Genomic DNA, 18,937 nt, shown 5'->3' with positions numbered 1-18,937 from the left:
GGTCTCAAATTTAGAAAACCAACTTATGCTTGCTTAAGGGGAAAGGTGAGTTGGTGTGCTGCATAAAACCAGAGATTGAAATGAGCACAGATAAAGTTCCTTAAGCCAAATATGGAATAGACAAGAGCTACTCCTTGCTCAATGAAATGGACTCAACACCGCATATTAAACTCCTAAGAATGTACCTGACTAGTAAGTATCTTAAAACCTAGGGATTGCTATCTCTCCGAAAGAGAATCAAGCATGTGTACAGGGGCATAAACGCAGCAGTGATAGGATTGGAGAGGTTCAGTGAGCAAATGAAGACCCTTTGAAGTCATATTGCATGGTACCCATTCCACGGGTTTCAACTACCCAGGTTTTAGGTATTCTTCCTTCAGCTAAAACATGCATGTGGAACCCAGAGTATGATCAACCATGTGATCAGGAGACGTGTTCAAATATGTCTCAGTTTTCCTCCCCTGGTACTCGGGTGCAACATTCCATTCGCTTTACTAACACTCTCCCCACTTGGAGAGTCAGCGCCTTTAACCTCCTGTTTGGCCCAGTTTGCAACTTCTGCGGAAGATGAACAGGAATAGCGAGAACCAATGAGAGGCTACCTGGAGGTGTCTGGACGGGCAAATTTAACTCTCATTTCCCACCAGGAAGAGGAAATAACCAAAGGCTCAGTGTGCCGTGCCGGAACCAGATTAGGGCCTGAAGCCATCCTGCGGTGTTGCGGCCAGCTCACAAGAAAGCGAGTTGAAGAAAGGAGCTCAGGGGCACTGTAATTCACAAACCTGCAGAGTTATAAATGACAGCTATCGTCCAAAAATAGACTGAAGTAAGGCTGCCAAGAGGACTTGAAAGCGGGGCAGAATTGCAGGAAACCGATTTCAGGAGGTAGACTGGAATTGCATTGAAAGCATAGGAAAAGAGGCAGAACGTCCACAATGATGCACTTGGCCAAAAAGGGCGTATGCGTTTTTTCCTGAATATATTCAGGAAAAAACGCATACGCCCTTTTTGGCCAACCAAGCAAGCTTGCAAAGGAAATCTGCACTACAATGAAGTCTCACTTCCCCCAGGTCAAAAGGGCCATCTGAAAAAAGTGTAAAATCCAGAAAGGCAGGACAGGCCATGGAGAACTGGGAGCCTTGTTATGCTGATGGGCGGGATGTAAATTGCCAACAGACACTCGGGAGAAGTGTATGGTGTTTCCTGAAACATCTAAAAAACAAAGCAACAGAGCCTAGGGCACTTCCACTTATGGTCCTATAGCTTAGGGAAATTAAAATCAAAAAGACACAGCCACCCCAAAGTTTGGAACGGCTCTGTTTACGAGAACCTCGTTTACAGTACAAGTTCAACATCTCAGAAAGTGAAAAATGGATAAAGAAGTTGTGGTATTTACTTACAAACAATATCACTCAGCAATGAAATCTATGTCATCAGGCCCTTAGCAGCACAATGAGTGGATTCAGGTATGATGATTCTAACTGAAATAAGTCACACAGAAAAAGAACCATCATAAGATATCAGTAATACACGGAATGTAAACTTGGCTACACAGGAACTGAATTACAGAACAGAACAGGGACTCAAATTTAGAAAACCAACTTATGCTTGCTTAAGGGGAAAGGTGAGTTGGGGTGCTGCATAAAACCAGAGATTGAAATGAGCACAGATAAAGTTCCTTAAGTCAAATATGGAATAGACAAGACCTACTCCTTGCTCAACGAAATGGACTCAACACCGCATATTAAACGCCTAAGAATGTACCTGACTAGTAAGTATCTTAAAACCTATGGATTGCTATGTCCCCGAAAGAGAATCAAGCATGTGTACAGGGGCATAAACGCAGCAGTGATAGGATTGGAGAGGTTTGGTGAGCAAATGAAGACCCTTTGAAGTCATATTGCATGGTACCCATTCCACGGGTTTCAACTACCCAGGTTTAAGGTATTCTTCCTTCAGCTAAAACATGCATGTGGAACCCAAGTATGATCAACCATGTGAACGGGAGACGTGTTCAAATATGTCTCAGTTTTCGTACCCTGGTACTCGGGTGCAACATTCCAGACGCTCTACTAACACTCTCCCCACTTGAAGAGTCAGCGCCTTTAACCTCCTGTTTGGCCCAGTTTGCAATTTCTGCGGCAGATGAACAGGAATAGCGAGAACCAATGAGAGGCTAGCTGGAGGTGTCTGGACGGGCAAATTTAACTCTCATTTCCCACCAGGAAGAGGAAATAACCAAAGGCTCAGCATGCCGTGCCGGAACCAGATTAGGGCCTGAAGCCATCCTGCGGTGTTGCGGCCAGCTCACAAGAAAGCGAGTTGAAAAAAGGAGCTCAGGGGCACTGTAATTCACAAACCTGCAGAGTTATAAATGACAGCTATCGTCCAAAAATATACTGAAGTAAGGCTGCCAAGAGGACTGGAAAGCGGGGCAGAATTGCAGGAAACCGATTTCAGGAGGTAGACTGGAATTGCATTGAAAGCATAGGAAAAGAGGCAGAACGTCCACAATGATGCACTTGGCCAAAAAGGGCGTATGCGTTTTTTCCTGAATATATTCAGGGAAAAACGCATACGCCCTTTTTGGCCAACCAAGCAAACTTGCAAAAGAAATCTGCACTACAATGAAGTCTCACTTCTCCCCGGTCAAAAGGGCCATCTGAAAAAAGTGTAAAATCCAGAAGGGCAGGACAGGCCATGGAGAACTGGGAGCCTTGTTATGCTGATGGGCGGGATGTAAATTGCCAACAGACACTCAGGAGAAGTGTATGGTGTTTCCTGAAACATCTAAAAAACAAAGCAACAGAGCCTAGGGCACTTCCACTTATGGTCCTATAGCTTAGGGAAATTAAAATCAAAAAGACACAGCCACCCCAAAGTTTGGGACGCCTCCGTTTACAAGAACCTCGTTTACCGCACAAGTTCAATATCACAGAAAGTGAAAAATGGATAAAGAACTTGTGGTACTTACGTACAATGCAGTATCACTCAGCAATGAAATCTATGTCATCAGGCCCGTAGCAGCATAATGAGTGGATTCAGGTACGATGATTCTAACTGAAATAGGTCACACAGAAAAAGAAACATCATAAGATATCACTAATACACGGAATGTAAACTTGGCTACACAGGAACTGCATTCCAAAACAGAACAGGGTCTCAAATTTAGAAAACCAACTTATGCTTGCTTAAGGGGAAAGGTGAGTTGGGGTGCTGCATAAAACCAGAGATTGAAATGAGCACAGATAAAGTTCCTTAAGCCAAATATGGAATAGACAAGAGCTACTCCTTGCTCAACGAAATGGACTCAACACCCCATATTAAACGCCTAAGAATGTACCTGACTAGTAAGTATCTTAAAACCTAGGGATTCCTATGTCTCCGAAAGAGAATCAAGCATGTGTACAGGGGCATAAACGCAGCAGTGATAGGATTGGAGAGGTTCGGTGAGCAAATGAAGACCCTTTGAAGTCATATTGCATGGTACCCATTCCACGGGTCTCAACTCTCCAGGTTTAAGGTATTCTTCCTTCAGCTAAAACATGCATGTGGAACCCAGAGTATGATCAACCATGTGATCGGGAGACGTGTTCAAATATGTCTCAGTTTTCCTCCCCTGGTACTCGGGTGCAACATTCCAGACGCTTTACTAACACTCTCCCCACTTGGAGAGTCAGCGCCTTTAACCTCCTGTTTGGCCCAGTTTGCAATTTCTGCGGAAGATGAACAGGAATAGCGAGAACAAATGAGAGGCTAGCTGGAGGTGTCTGGACGGGCAAATTTAACTCTCATTTCCCACCAGGAAGAGGAAATAACCAAAGGCTCAGTGTGCCGTGCCGGAACCAGATTAGGGCCTGAAGCCATCCTGCGGTGTTGCGGCCAGCTCAAAAGAAAGCGAGTTGAAGAAAGGAGCTCAGGGGCACTGTAATTCACAAACCTGCAGAGTTATAAATGACAGCTATCGTCCAAAAATAGACTGAAGTAAGGCTGCCAAGAGGACTTGAAAGCGGGGCAGAATTGCAGGAAACCGATTTCAGGAGGTAGACTGGAATTGCATTGAAAGCATAGGAAAAGAGGCAGAACGTCCACAATGATGCACTTGGCCAAAAAGGGCGTATGCGTTTTTTCCTGAATATATTCAGGAAAAAACGCATACGCCCTTTTTGGCCAACCAAGCAAGCTTGCAAAGGAAATCTGCACTACAATGAAGTCTCACTTCCCCCCGGTCAAAAGGGCCATCTGAAAAAAGTGTAAAATCCAGAAAGGCAGGACAGGCCATGGAGAACTGGGAGCCTTGTTATGCTGATGGGCGGGATGTAAATTGCCAACAACCACTCGGGAGAAGTGTATGGTGTTTCCTGAAACATCTGAAAAACAAAGCAACAGAACCTAGGGCACTTCCACTTATGGTCCTATAGCTTAGGGAAATTAAAATCAAAAAGACACAGCCACCCCAAAGTTTGGAACGGCCCTGTTTACAAGAACCTCGTTTACAGTACAAGTTCAACATCGCAGAAAGTGAAAAATGGATAAAGAAGTTGTGGTATTTACTTACAAAGCAATATCACTCAGCAATGAAATCTGTGTCATCAGGCCCTTAGCAGCACAATGAGTGGATTCAGGTATGATGATTCTAACTGAAATAAGTCACACAGAAAAAGAACCATCATAAGATATCAGTAATACACGGAATGTAAACTTGGCTACACAGGAACTGAATTACAGAACAGAACAGGGACTCAAATTTAGAAAACCAACTTATGCTTGCTTAAGGGGAAAGGTGAGTTGGGGTGCTGCATAAAACCAGAGATTGAAATGAGCACAGATAAAGTTCCTTAAGTCAAATATGGAATAGACAAGAGCTACTCCTTGCTCAACGAAATGGACTCAACACCGCATATTAAACGCCTAAGAATGTACCTGACTAGTAAGTATCTTAAAACCTATGGATTGCTATGTCCCCGAAAGAGAATCAAGCATGTGTACAGGGGCATAAACGCAGCAGTGACAGGATTGGAGAGGTTCGGTGAGCAAATGAAGACCCTTTGAAGTCATATTGCATGGTACCCATTCCACGGGTTTCAACTACCCAGGATTAAGGTATTCTTCCTTCAGCTAAAACATGCATGTGGAACCCAAGTATGATCAACCATGTGAACGGGAGACGTGTTCAAATATGTCTCAGGTTTCGTACCCTGGTACTCGGGTGCAACATTCCAGATGCTTTACTAACACTCTCCCCACTTGAAGAGTCAGCGCCTTTAACATCCTGTTTGGCCCAGTTTGCAATTTCTGCGTAAGATGAACAGGAATAGCGAGAACCAATGTGAGACTAGCTGGAGGTGTCTGGACGGGCAAATTTAACTCTCATTTCCCACCAGGAAGAGGAAATAACCAAAGGCTCAGCGTGCCGTGCCGGACCCAGATTAGGGCCTGAAGCCATCCTGCGGTGTTGCGGCCAGCTCAAAAGAAAGCGAGTTGAAGAAAGGAGCTCAGGGGCACTGTAATTCACAAACCTGCAGAGTTATAAATGACAGCTATCGTCCAAAAATAGACTGAAGTAAGGCTGCCAAGAGGACTTGAAAGCGGGGCAGAATTGCAGGAAACCGATTTCAGGAGGTAGACTGGAATTGCATTGAAAGCATAGGAAAAGAGGCAGAACGTCCACAATGATGCACTTGGCCAAAAAGGGCGTATGCGTTTTTTCCTGAATATATTCAGGAAAAAACGCATACGCCCTTTTTGGCCAACCAAGCAAACTTGCAAAAGAAATCTGTACTACAATGAAGTCTCACTTCTCCCCGGTCAAAAGGGCCATCTGAAAAAAGTGTAAAATCCAGAAAGGCAGGACAGGCCATGGAGAACTGGGAGCCTTGTTATGCTGATGGGCGGGATGTAAATTGCCAACAGACACTCGGGAGAAGTGTATGGTGTTTCCTGAAACATCTAAAAAACAAAGCAACAGAGCCTAGGGCACTTCCACTTATGGTCCTATAGCTTAGGGAAATTAAAATCAAAAAGACACAGCCACCCCAAAGTTTGGGACGCCTCCGTTTACAAGAACCTCGTTTACAGTACAAGTTCAACATCGCAGAAAGTGAAAAATGGATAAAGAAGTTTTGGTATTTACTTACAAAGCAATATCACTCAGCAATGAAATCTGTGTCATCAGGACCTTAGCAGCACAATGAGTGGATTCAGGTATGATGATTCTAACTGAAATAAGTTACACAGAAAAAGAAACATCATAAGATATCAGTAATACACGGAATGTAAACTTGGCTACACAGGAACTGAATTACAGAACAAAACAGGGACTCAAATTTAGAAAACCAACTTATGCTTGCTTAAGGGGAAAGGTGAGTTGGGGTGCTGCATAAAACCAGAGATTGAAATGAGCACAGATAAAATTCCTTAAGTCAAATATGGAATAGACAAGAGCTACTCCTTGCTCAACGAAATGGACTCAACACCGCATATTAAACGCCTAAGAATGTACCTTACTAGTAAGTATCTTAAAACCTATGGATTGCTATGTCTCCGAAAGAGAATCAAGCATGTGTACAGGGGCATAAACGCAGCAGTGATAGGATTGGAGAGGTTCGTGAGCAAATGAAGACCCTTTGAAGTCATATTGCATGGTACCCATTCCACGGGTTTCAACTACCCAGGTTTAAGGTATTCTTCCTTCAGCTAAAACATGCATGTGGAACCTAGAGTATGATCAACCATGTGATCGGGAGACGTGTTCAAATATGTCTCAGTTTTCGTACCCTGGTACTCGGGTGCAACATTCCAGACGCTTTCCTAACACTCTCCCCACTTGGAGAGTCAGTCCCTTTAACCTCCTGTTTGGCCCAGTTTGCAATTTCTGTGGAAGATGAACAGGAATAGCGAGAACCAATGAGAGACTAGCTGGAGGTGTCTGGATGGGCAAATTTAACTCTCATTTCCCACCAGGAAGAGGAATTAACCAAAGGCTCAGTGTGCCGTGCCAGAACCAGATTAGCGCCTGAAGATATCCTGCAGTGTTGCGGCCAGGTCACAAGAAAGCGAGTTGAAGAAAGGAGCTCAGGGGCACTGTAATTCACAAACCTGCAGAGTTATAAATGACAGCTATCGTCCAAAATTATACTGAAGTAAGGCTGCCAAGAGGACTTGAAAGCGGGGCAGAATTGCAGGAAACCGATTTCAGGAGGTAGACTGGAATTGCATTGAAAGCATAGGAAAAGAGGCAGAACGTCCACAATGATGCACTTGGCCAAAAAGGGCGTATGCGTTTTTTCCTGAATGTATTCAGGAAAAAACGCATACGCCCTTTTTGGCCAACCAAGCAAACTTGCCAAGGAAATCTGCACTACAATGAAGTCTCACTTCTCCCTGGTCAAAAGGGCCATCTGAAAAAAGTGTAAAATCCAGAAAGGCAGGACAGGCCATGGAGAACTGGGAGCCTTGTTATGCTGATGGGCGGGATGTAAATTGCCAACAGACACTCAGGAGAAGTGTATGGTGTTTCCTGAAACATCTAAAAAACAAAGCAACAGAGCCTAGGGCACTTCCACTTATGGTCCTATAGCTTAGGGAAATTAAAATCAAAAAGACACAGCCACCCCAACGTTTGGGATGCCTCCGTTTACAAGAACCTCGTTTACCGTACAAGTTCAATATCACAGAAAGTGAAAAATGGATAAAGAACTTGTGGTACTTACGTACAATGCAGTATCACTCAGCAATTAAATCTATGTCATCAGGCCCGTAGCAGCATAATGAGTGGATCCAGGTACGATGACTCTAACTGAAATAAGTCACACAGAAAAAGAAACATCATAAGATATCACTAATACACGGAATGTAAACTTGGCTACACAGGAACTGCATTCCAACACAGAACAGGGTCTCAAATTTAGAAAACCAACTTATGCTTGCTTAAGTGGAAAGGTGAGTTGGGGTGCTGTATAAAACCAGAGATTGAAATGAGCACAGATAAAGTTCCTTAAGCCAAATATGGAATAGACAAGAGCTACTCCTTGCTCAACGAAATGGACTCAAAACCCCATATTAAACGCCTAAAAATGTACCTGACTAGTAAGTATCTTAAAACCTATGGATTGCTATGTCTCCGAAAGAGAATCAAGCATGTGTACAGGGGCATAAACGCAGCAGTGATAGGATTGGAGAGGTTCGGTGAGCAAATGAAGACCCTTTGAAGTCATATTGCATGGTACCCATTACACGGGTCTCAACTCTCCAGGTTTAAGGTATTCTTCCTTCAGCTAAAACATGCATGTGGAACCCAAGTATGATCAACCATGTGAACGGGAGACGTGTTCAAATATGTCTCAGTTTTCCTCCCCTGGTACTCGGGTGCAACATTCCAGACGCTTTACTAACACTCTCCCGACTTGGAGAGTCAGTCCCTTTAACCTCCTGTTTGGCACAGTTTGCAATTTCTGCGGAAGATGAACAGGAATAGCGAGAACCAATGAGAGGCTAGCTGGAGGTGTCTGGACGGGCAAATTTAACTCTCATTTCCCACCAGGAAGAGGAAATAACCAAAGGCTCAGTGTGCAGTACCGGAACCAGATTAGGGCCTGAAGCCATCCTGCGGTGTTGCGGCCAGCTCAAAATAAAGCGAGTTGAAGAAAGGAGCTCAGGGGCACTGTAATTCACGAACCTGCAGAGTTATAAATGACAGCTATCGTCCAAAAATAGACTGAAGTAAGGCTGCCAAGAGGACTTGAAAGCGGGGCAGAATTGCAGGATACCGATTTCAGGAGGTAGACTGGAATTGCATTGAAAGCATAGGAAAAGAGGCAGAACGTCCACAATGATGCACTTGGCCAAAAAGGGCGTATGCGTTTTTTCCTGAATATATTCAGGAAAAAACGCATACGCCCTTTTTGGCCAACCAAGCAAGCTTGCAAAGGAAATCTGCACTACAATGAAGTCTCACTTCCCCCCGGTCAAAAGGGACATCTGAAAAAAGTGTAAAATCCAGAAAGGCAGGACAGGCCATGGAGAACTGGGAGCCTTGTTATGCTGATGGGCGGGATGTAAATTGCCAACAGACACTCGGGAGAAGTGTATGGTGTTTCCTGAAACATCTAAAAAACAAAGCAACAGAGCCTAGGGCACTTCCACTTATGGTCCTATAGCTTAGGGAAATTAAAATCAAAAAGACACAGCCACCCCAAAGTTTGGAACGGCTCTGTTTACAAGAACCTCGTTTACAGTACAAGTTCAACATCGCAGAAAGTGAAAAATGGATAAAGAAGTTGTGGTATTTACTTACAAAGCAATATCACTCAGCAATGAAATCTGTGTCATCAGGCCCTTAGCAGCACAATGAGTGGATTCAGGTATGATGATTCTAACTGAAATAAGTCACACAGAAAAAGAAACATCATAAGATATCAGTAATACACGGAATGTAAACTTGGCTACACAGGAACTGAATTACAGAACAGAACAGTGTCTCAAGTTTAGAAAACCAACTTATGCCTGCTTAAGGGGGAAGGTGAGTTGGGGTGCTGCATAAAACCAGAGATTGAAATGAGCACAGATACCGTTCCATAAGCCAAATATGTAATAGACAAGAGCTACCCCTTGCTCAACGAAATGGATTCAACAATGAGGTATCACCTCACACCTGGTAGAATAGGCATCATTGAAAATCTACAAACAAAAAATGCTGGAAAGGGTGTGGAGAAAAGGAACCCTCTTCCACTATTGTTGGGAATATAAATTGATACAGTTATTATGGAGAACAATATGGAATTTCTTAAGAAACTAACAATAGAATTACCATATGATACAGCAATCCCAGTACTGGACATATACCCAGACAAAACCATAAATCAAAAAGAGTCATTCACCACAATATTCATTGCATCACTATTTACAATTTCGAGGTAATGGAAGCAACCTAAATGCCCACAGACAGACGAATGCATAAAGCTGTGGTACATATATAAAATGGAATATTACTAAGCCATGAAAAGGAATGAAATTGGGTCATTTGTAGAGACGTCGATGGATCTAGAGACTGTCATACAGAGTGAAGTAAGTCAGAAAGAGAAAAACAAATCTTGTATATTCATGCATATATGTGGAACCTAGAAAAACTGTACAGATTAACCATTTTGCAAGGCATAAATAGAGCAACAGATGTAGACAACAAACGTATGGACAACAAGGGGGGAAAGCTGTTGGGGGGTGGTGGTGGGAGGAGTTGAGAGACTGGGATTGACATGTATACATTTATATGTATAAAATAGATAACCAATAAGAACCTGCTGTATAAAAATATAAAATAAAATTCAAAATTAAAAAGAAATAAAATTTAAAAAATAAAACAGAAAAAACAATTATTCCCTGCACATACATGTATTTATATGAATAAATTATTTCCATGCTTATATCTGTAAATACAAAAAAGAGGAATAAAATCTACCTTGAACCAAAAATGAAAAAGAGAAAAAAAACACAGAACCCACCAGTTACACAGAGGAAAACCGTATCAGGGCACTTGCTCCAGTTGTAAACAATTCTGAAGTTGGTCAGTGGTGGGGAATCGTCTCCCATTCAGCCAGCAGCCCCCACGCAACAAGCGTCCTCATTGCAAAGCTGGGGCACCGTGCCGAGGCATCTGTGAGTAAACGTGAGCTGAGCCCCAGGCCAGTTGCTGCTGAACTATTCCCACCCGTCCCAGGTAAAACACCTGAATATATACAAGGACTTGAAAGCCTAGAGGAAGGGCCATAGAGCCACACGAGTGACAGCATGCCGGCCGACTTGGTGCCTGCAGGCCAGCCAGGATGGTCCTGGCCCTGGGTGCTCTTCTGGAAGATTTCCATTTCCCTGCCTGAGATACCCGTCCTGTCCCTGCCCCCACTGCTTTTTTCCTTCCTCACCTCTGCCCAGGGAGAAATTCCAGCAGCAGGTATGGGTGACACATCCTCTTCTTTAGCAGGTGGCAGCCTGGCAACTGCTGCAGAAAGTCCAGCAGAGCCCCACTCACACTGGGCCACCCACAAAGCCGTGGCCTCTCACTCCCTCCCACCAGCCCAGCCCCGAGACTGCTGACAGGGCAGAGAAAATGGTGTCAGGCACGGCTGCAGGGGCTCTTGCTGCCTGGAGTGGTATTTATATTGATCTCAACCCAGGCACACCTGGGGAGGGCTGGCCGGCACGGTAAGGCTGCCCAGGTCAGCCAATCATCACCCCTCAGGGGCTCACAGTTGCAGAAAATGGAACTTGCTGAACCGGCCAGGTCCAAGGAACAGGTGTGGGCTCCTGAGAGTCAGGATAGACAAGGGGCTGCAGCTTTGGCTTGTTTTCTAATCATTTTATCTGGCCCATGAGTGGGAGACAACTTCAAGAAAACCCTCTCCTAATGAGAGGAACCCAGGAGTCAGGGAGAGGAGGGGTGGGTGGTGGTTGGAGACAGAGGCCTGGTGCCCCGGGTGCAGTGGAAGTCTCTGGAAGACCAGGTGGAGGGAGGCCTCACGGAGTGATGCCCAGGGTCACAGACCTGTCGCAGCTGCTGTTTGTTAGTTCAAGTCCTGCTCTGAGGTGCTCTGTGTCAGCTCTGAGCGACAGGTGAGCTGGGGGTGCTCTGCAATGAGGGCTATGTGCACGGTTCCTGTGTGCCCAGCCCTGCCACGGTACCTGCAAGGGTAGCTCTGTATCCTGGGAGGGGCCTGACCACGAGAGCCCCGTGGGCTGGGGTGGGGGTGGGGTACCTGCCCAGGTGAGCTCCATATTCTGGGATTGGTCTGACCACGAGAACCCCATGGGCTGCTGGGGACCTGGTAAAGGATGTCAGGACAGTCAGTGAAGCCACCGAGGATATACCTCCAGTTGCTCCTAATTCCTACACCCTGCTGGTCATTCTACCAACCACCAGGACATGGTATTCTGTATTAGTCTTCAATGATGCCTTCTTTTGTATTCCATTAGTCCCAGAGTCACAAGAAATTTTGGCTTGTGAGTGGCAGGACTCAACATACAACTAAAACAATACTTCCGGGCCGTCTGGCCCCAAGGGTGCAAAAATTCCCACACCATCTTTGGGGAAAGCTTAGCTAAAGACCTAAAAGTTCTACCTCTGGAAAAGGAAACCCTCCTTCAATATGCAGACGACATTCTGATCACCAGCCCTACTAAGGAGGCCTCTGAACTACCAAGCCAATAAAGGATAGAAGTTGTCCAAGAAAAAGCTCAAATATCACAGACTGCGGTGACCTGCCTGGGCTTCATTCTCACAGAAGGTCAGAGAAGCCCATCCCAGGAAAGGGAAGAAACCATTTTCAGCCTTACCCCTTTCTAAAACTAGAAGACAGCTTAGGGGTTCCTGGGGAGGCCAGGGTTTGCTGCTTCTGGATCCCTAACTACAGTCTACTAGCTGGGCCTCTATATGAAACACTGAAAGGAAAAGATGATGATCCTTTTGAATAGAATCCAGAAGTGGCCTTTCAAGAATGGAAAGAGCAGTCAATTCAGACCCTTGCCCTGGAACTCCCTAATTTAGCTAAACCCTTTGACCTTTACATTCCCGGTGAAAGGTGAATCGCCATTGGAGAATTAGTGCAAAAACTGGGACCACTTGAAATGGAACAATGCAAGAATGCCATCCAGGTAGGATAAACTACGGTCACTAAGGGGCTTGGCCCACTGCCACATCTGGCCAAGATACTGGCGGTATCTAAAAACCTGGAAATCAGCAGCCCAAAAGGCCACCTCCCTCCTAAGGGAAAAGGACCCCACGTGGTGATCCTAACCACCAACCATGCCCTGAAGTTGCAGGGTTCGCTCCGTGGGCACACCGACCTCGAGTGAGGAGGCCCTCCAACTCCAACATCCAGAGAGATAACCGGGGGCAACAGGGCACCATGACGACTCGTGTGAACATCACTTGACCTGGAGTTTCTCTCATAAAACAACAAGAGTGTGTCCCAAAAGAGTAGACTACTGCTTGCAGGACTTACTGCACCCAGAGGGGAGCTAATAATCTTGGCGGGGGAACAGTATACCACACTGTCACCATAGAAAAGCCTACAGACACCGTGATGATGGTGGCCAATAAGACCGGCTGGACTCCTGTTTACTTCAAAAGGCTGTTGACTCAGTAGCCATCATGGTCCTTGATCACCACTGACCCTGGACTGTCTGGGAGTTGAGCGGGCAGGGCTCTGACACCTGGTGCTGTTTGTACGTTAATTCAGGGGCCTAACTGAAGAAAGCGCAGACTACTGGTCAGAGCATCTAGGCTGGCAGAGACGGTCAGCCTAAGGTGGCCGAACAAATGTGGGGCAGGGTGAAACCGGCCCCCACAGCGTCTCTGCACATCTCTTTCCTGGACCCTTAAAGGTCATTAGAATCTATAACACTTCCAATGCTGGTGCTCAGGTGGACGAGCAGGGAGGCAGGGGTCCTGGGGACAATCAACGTCACCGGGAGGCTGCTGGGGAGAAGCTCTGACCCTCGCCCCAGGGTATGAGGGCTCCCAACTCAGCACTCAGCAGTTACAGAAGAAGGGTCTGCACCCTCAGCACTCCAAGAATGAGGAACGGGACAAAAGGCAGAGGAGGGGTTTGTCCCCAGCAAAGCCCATTAAAAATCCCTGGGAGATAAAAATAGAATCTGGGCAATAAAGTCAAGTCTAACCTTTTTTATCCTTTGTGCTTTGTCTAATTTCACGTGCTCCTAGGGTCCCGCATGCAGAGGTTCCACACCCGGCACTTCAGACCAGATTTCCTAGTGCAGAATGGCTGGGTCGACACCTCAGCTCCTGGGGCCCAGTGCAGACTCCACGATATAGAGCCTGAGCTACAGCCAACCCGGCCCTCGAGAGCTCCGCCGCCTCCCTCCCTCCCACTGACTCTGACAGGATCTCTACACAGCAGCCCAGCCCACAGCCCACGGGGTAGTGCATGCTCTCACCTCTCCATTCTCTGATCAAAATATAAAGTTTCCTTTGCTTGTGAACCAAACTCAGTCTCGATCTGTTGGCCCCAATGACACTGGGCAGGGGGACACTTGTTGGGGTCCACTCTGGAGGATCAGTAACAGAAATTGAGACTATTGTAACCTCAATGAACAGATGTGTGAGCCAAACTGTAGTTAACATAGAACAGTGTATAAGGCTCGGGTAAAATAAGATGTTTTTAACACTTCCATTTGATATTTCCATCACTTTTTATAAGCAAGTTCAGTGAAAAGGTTTGTCTTATTTGTCAGGTCAATATTAGAGAAACGAAGTGATTTCTTTCCAAGGATGTACATCTAATAATCTTGGTTAAACCTTCAATCTTGTTTTAAATGCTTTTCCATTGAAAATGATACCTCTCTTTCAGCTCCCCCATTTCTGAGAAGTATAAAATCTTATAATTTATTATTACCAAAGGGGAAAGGTGGGAGGAGGGATAAATTAACAGTTTGGAATGAACACATACACACTGCTATGTATAAAATAGATCATCAACAAGGAACTACTGTATAGCACAGGGAACTACACTCAACATTTTGCAATAACCTATAAGGGGAAATAATCTGAAAAAGAATAGATATTTTTATTGACATCATCTATCAATGACAGTTAAAGTGTAGCCTAAGGGAAGCTGGTGGTGAGTGCTTCTGACCCTGAAGACTTCAATCATCTAAAGTTTGGACTCTGCCTACTTCCCAAGGCCCTTAACGAACATATGTGTAGCTGTAGCTTAAAAAATTCCCCAGTTTGGGTTTCGGGGAGACACTGATTTTGAAAAAGCCCTGGTGTTCTCCTTACATGAATGGGACTCTTCCTACTGCTAAAACATGTCTGTCACACCCAGAGGATGGTATACCGTCTGATCGGGAAGAGTTTGGAAAAGGCATCTCATCTCCTCATCTCCTGGTGCTCGGGTTCACCCCTCCAGCGTCTTTACTAACAGTCTCCCCACTTGGAGATGTCAGCACTGTCAACATCCTGTTGCGTACAGTTTGGAATTTGTCCAGAGGATGAAGCGGAAGGATGAGGAACAATGAGAGAGAAGTCCTAGGAGTTCAGACAGGCACATGTCACTCTAATTTCCAATCAGGAAGACGAATTGACCAAAGGCTAGGGTTGCCCATGGAAACAGTATAGGGCTTGAGGAAATCCCGCTGCTTTGTGGCCAGTTCCCATAAACACGAGTTGAACAATGGAACTCAGGGGCAGTAAAATTCACAAAACTGCAGAGTTGAAAATATCCATCACTGAAAAATGTCTTGAGGAAAGTCAGAGAAAAGGACTTGTAAGCAAGGGAGAATGGCAGGAAAGGGATTTGAGGAGGTAGAAAGGACTCGCCATTAAGCACAAGAAAAGGAGCTGAACATTGCCAACATTGCAGTTGGCCAAAAAGGGTGTATGCATTCTTTTCTGTATATATTCAAGAAAAGGGCATACACTTTTTTAGCCAACCAAACAGGTGGGCACTGGAAGTCAATACTACAAAAGATATCACTTCGCATCAGTCAGAAGAGCCATCCTCATAAAGCGTAAACAACAGAAATGCAGGACAGGGCAACGAGAAGAGGGAGCCCTGTGAGACTTATAGTGGAAATGTATATTGCCAACGGCCATTCTGGAGAAGTGTATTGTGTTTACTAAAGCATCTAAAAAATGAGCTACAGAGCATAGGGCACTTGCACTCATGGGCGTATATCTTGGGAAAAACAAAAATCGAGAGGACACAGGCACCCCAATGTTTACCCCCTCTCTGTTTAAAAGATCCTCGACTAGGATATAACTTAAATGTCTCTGGAGGGAAAAAATGGATAGAGATGTGGTACTTAGGTAGAGTGGAATATTATTCAGCCTGGAAATCAATGAAATATGGCCAGTTGTAACAACTCCGGAGGAGTTACGTATGATCATTCTAAGTGACAGAATTCAAAAAGAAAAAGACACATATCATAAGATATCACTTAAAGGTGGAATCCAAAATGGCTACACATGAAATAAATTACAAAACAAAAACATAGTCAAATATGTAGAAAACACGCATAAGGCTGCTAAACGGGAAAGGTGGGGAGGGGTGAGGCATCATCCAGGAGGTTGAAATTAGCAAAGATACCATTCCAAATACCAAACTGATAATCAACAAGGCCTACACGGTAGCTAAAAGAACTGCACTCAGCACACTCAAGTCACCGGAAAAGAATATATACGACTGGTAAGAATCTGAAAAAGAATTTATTGATGTCTCTCTGTACGTGAATCAAGTGGATGTACAGCAGCAAGAAACAGAGCTTTGAAAATCAGCTGTAACCAATATAGTAATAAATTGAAAAAAATAAACGACAGAGAGACAGAGAAAACCTCTTACAACTTTTCCTCAGGGACGGTGATGCAACATGGATTGAACACATCTAGACCCACAGCAGGATGAGACATAAGGCTGGAAACTGTTTGCGCTAAGAGAAATGTGAGGTTGGGTGAGGAAATGCACACCCTTTAAAGTAATACTACCTGGTACCCATTCAATGGGTCCCAAATCTGCAGGTTCAAGGGATCTTCCTACAGCTAAAACATGCATGGAAAACCCAGAGGACTGTACACCATGTGATCGGGAGATGTGTCTAAAATGCACCTCATTTATCCTCTCCTGGTGCTCCTGTTCACCATTCCAGCCACGCTACTTAGAATCTCCCCACTTGGAGAATCAGCACATTTAAACTTCTGTTTCACACATTTTGCAAATTGTGAGGAGGATGAACGGGAAGAGGGGGAACCAATGAGAGAAGAGTTGTAGGGGTTTGGACGGGCACATATCACTCTAATTTCCCATTAAGAATAAGAATTAAAGAAAGGCTCAGCCTGCCTCGCCGGAGCCAAAATAGGGCCTGAAGCAATCCTGCGGGTTTGAGGCCAGCTCACAAAAGAGCAACTTAAAAAATGGAGCTCAGGGTCACTGCAATTCACAAACCTGCAGAGTTATAAATGAAAACTAACGTCCAAAAATATGTTGAGGTAAGGCAAAGAAGAGGATCTGAATGCAAGACAGAATTGCAAGAAACAGATTTCAAGAGATAGATTGGACTCGTCTTTAACGCACATGAAAAGCCGCAGAATTTCGACAATGATGCAGTTGGCCCAAAAGGGCGTATGCGTTTTTTCCTGATTATATCCAGGAAAAAACGCATACACACTTTATGGGCAACGAAGCAAGCAAGCAATGCAAATGTGCACAACAAAGAAGTCTCACTTCCCCCCGGTCAAAAGGGCCATCCTAAAAAATTGTAAAAACCAGAAATGCAGGACAGGCCATGGAGAACAGGGAGCCTTTATACGCTGATGGGCAGTGTGTGAACTGCCGAGAGCCACTCTGGAGAAGTGTATGGTGGTTCCTAAATCATCTAAAAAACAGAGCTACAAAGCATAGGACACTTCCAATCATGGGAGTATATCTAGGGAAGTCTAAAAATCAACAAGACACAAGCACACCACAGTTTAGGGCTACTCTGTTTACAAGAACCTCAACTTCAGTACACCTTAAATACCCCAAGAAAGAGAACAATGGATAAAGAAGATGTGGTACTTATGTACAATGGAATATCTCTTCACCATGAAATCAATGTAATAAGGCTAGTAGAAGGATAAAGAGTGGATTTAGGTCCGATAATACTACTTGAAATAAGTCAAACAGAAAAAGAAACATATCATAAGATATCACTTATAGAGGGAGGGTAAATATGGCTGCACAAGAAATGAATTACAGAACAGAACAGTGTCTCACATTTAGAAAACACACTTATGTCAGCTTAAGGGGAAAGGAGAGGTGGGGTGATGCATAAAACCAGAGTTTGAAATTAGCACAGATACCGTTCAATAAACCAAATAGGTATTAGACAAGATCTACACCTTGCTCAATGAACTGGCCTCAACACACCCTATACACCGCAGAGAAATATATCTGAGTAATAAGAATCTTAAAACCCATGTATTGATATATCTCCATAAGGGAATCAAGTGTGTGCAGAGCGGCACAAACACAGCAGTGAAAATGAGCTAAACCCCATTATAGAAATAAATTTTAAAAACAAAACGCTGAAACAATGAAAGAGAGAAAAATTCTTACAAAATTCGCTCAGGGGCTGTGATGCAACCTGGATTGACCACATATAAACCCACAGCTGGATAAGACATAAGGCTGGACACTTGGGGCTGACAGGATTGGTGAGCTTTGGTGAGCAACTGCCGAAAGTTTAATGCAATACTTCATGCTACTCAGTCCAAGGGTCCCAACACTCCAGGTTGAAGGGAATCTTCCTACAGCTAAACCATGCTTGGGAAACCCAGCGACTGGTATACCATATGATCGGGAAAGGTTTCTAAAACGCACCTCATTTTTCCTCTCCTGGGGCTCCGGATCGACATTCCAGCCGCTTTACTAACAACATCCCCACATGGAGTCAATGCCTTTAAGTTCTGGTATCGCACAGTCTGCAGTTAGTGCAGAGGATGAATGGGAATAGGGGGAACCAGTGAGAAACTAGCTGTAGCGGTTTCAATGGGCACATGTCACTCTAATATCACATCAGTAAGAAGAATTAACCAAAGGGACAGCAAGGTGCCCCAGAAGAAAAATAGGGCTTCAAGGAATCCTGTGGTTACGGGGCAAGACCACAAAAATAAGAGCTAAAAAAATGGAGCTAAGGGCCACTGCAATTCAAAAACCTGCAGAGTTATAAAGGCCAAAGATTTTTAAAAAATATATTGAGGTAAGGCTATGAAGAGGCATTGAAAGCAAGGCAGAATTGCAGGAAACCGATTTCAGGAGGTAGACTGGAATTGCACTGAAAACATATGAAGAGAGTCAGAAACTCGACAATGATGCACTTGCCCAAAAAGGGCGTATGTGTTTTTTCCTGAATATATTCAGGAAAAAACGCATACGCACTTTTTGGCCAA

The 18,937-nt window shown here is 44.6% G+C and overlaps 2 long non-coding RNA genes across 12 annotated transcripts in view; both read right to left on the bottom strand.

Moving 5' to 3' along the window:
- The window catches only part of LOC307188209, a 1,799,555-nt gene that overhangs the window by 1,404,419 nt on the left and 376,199 nt on the right, over positions 1–18,937 (bottom strand). The window lies entirely within an intron of this gene.
- LOC307188212 overlaps positions 1–18,937 on the bottom strand; it is a 207,026-nt gene that overhangs the window by 187,630 nt on the left and 459 nt on the right. The window contains exon 2 of the long non-coding RNA XR_013828844.1: positions 10,496–10,651. This is a non-coding gene — a long non-coding RNA (uncharacterized lncRNA). The remainder of the gene's footprint in view (positions 1–10,495; positions 10,652–18,937) is intronic.

This window comes from Stenella coeruleoalba, assembly GCF_951394435.1.
Source record: "Stenella coeruleoalba genome assembly, chromosome: 6".
Classification (NCBI taxonomy): Eukaryota; Metazoa; Chordata; class Mammalia; order Artiodactyla; family Delphinidae; genus Stenella; species Stenella coeruleoalba.
Note: the sequence above shows the minus strand (reverse complement) of the source record. Positions and strands in the feature narration are given on the sequence as shown.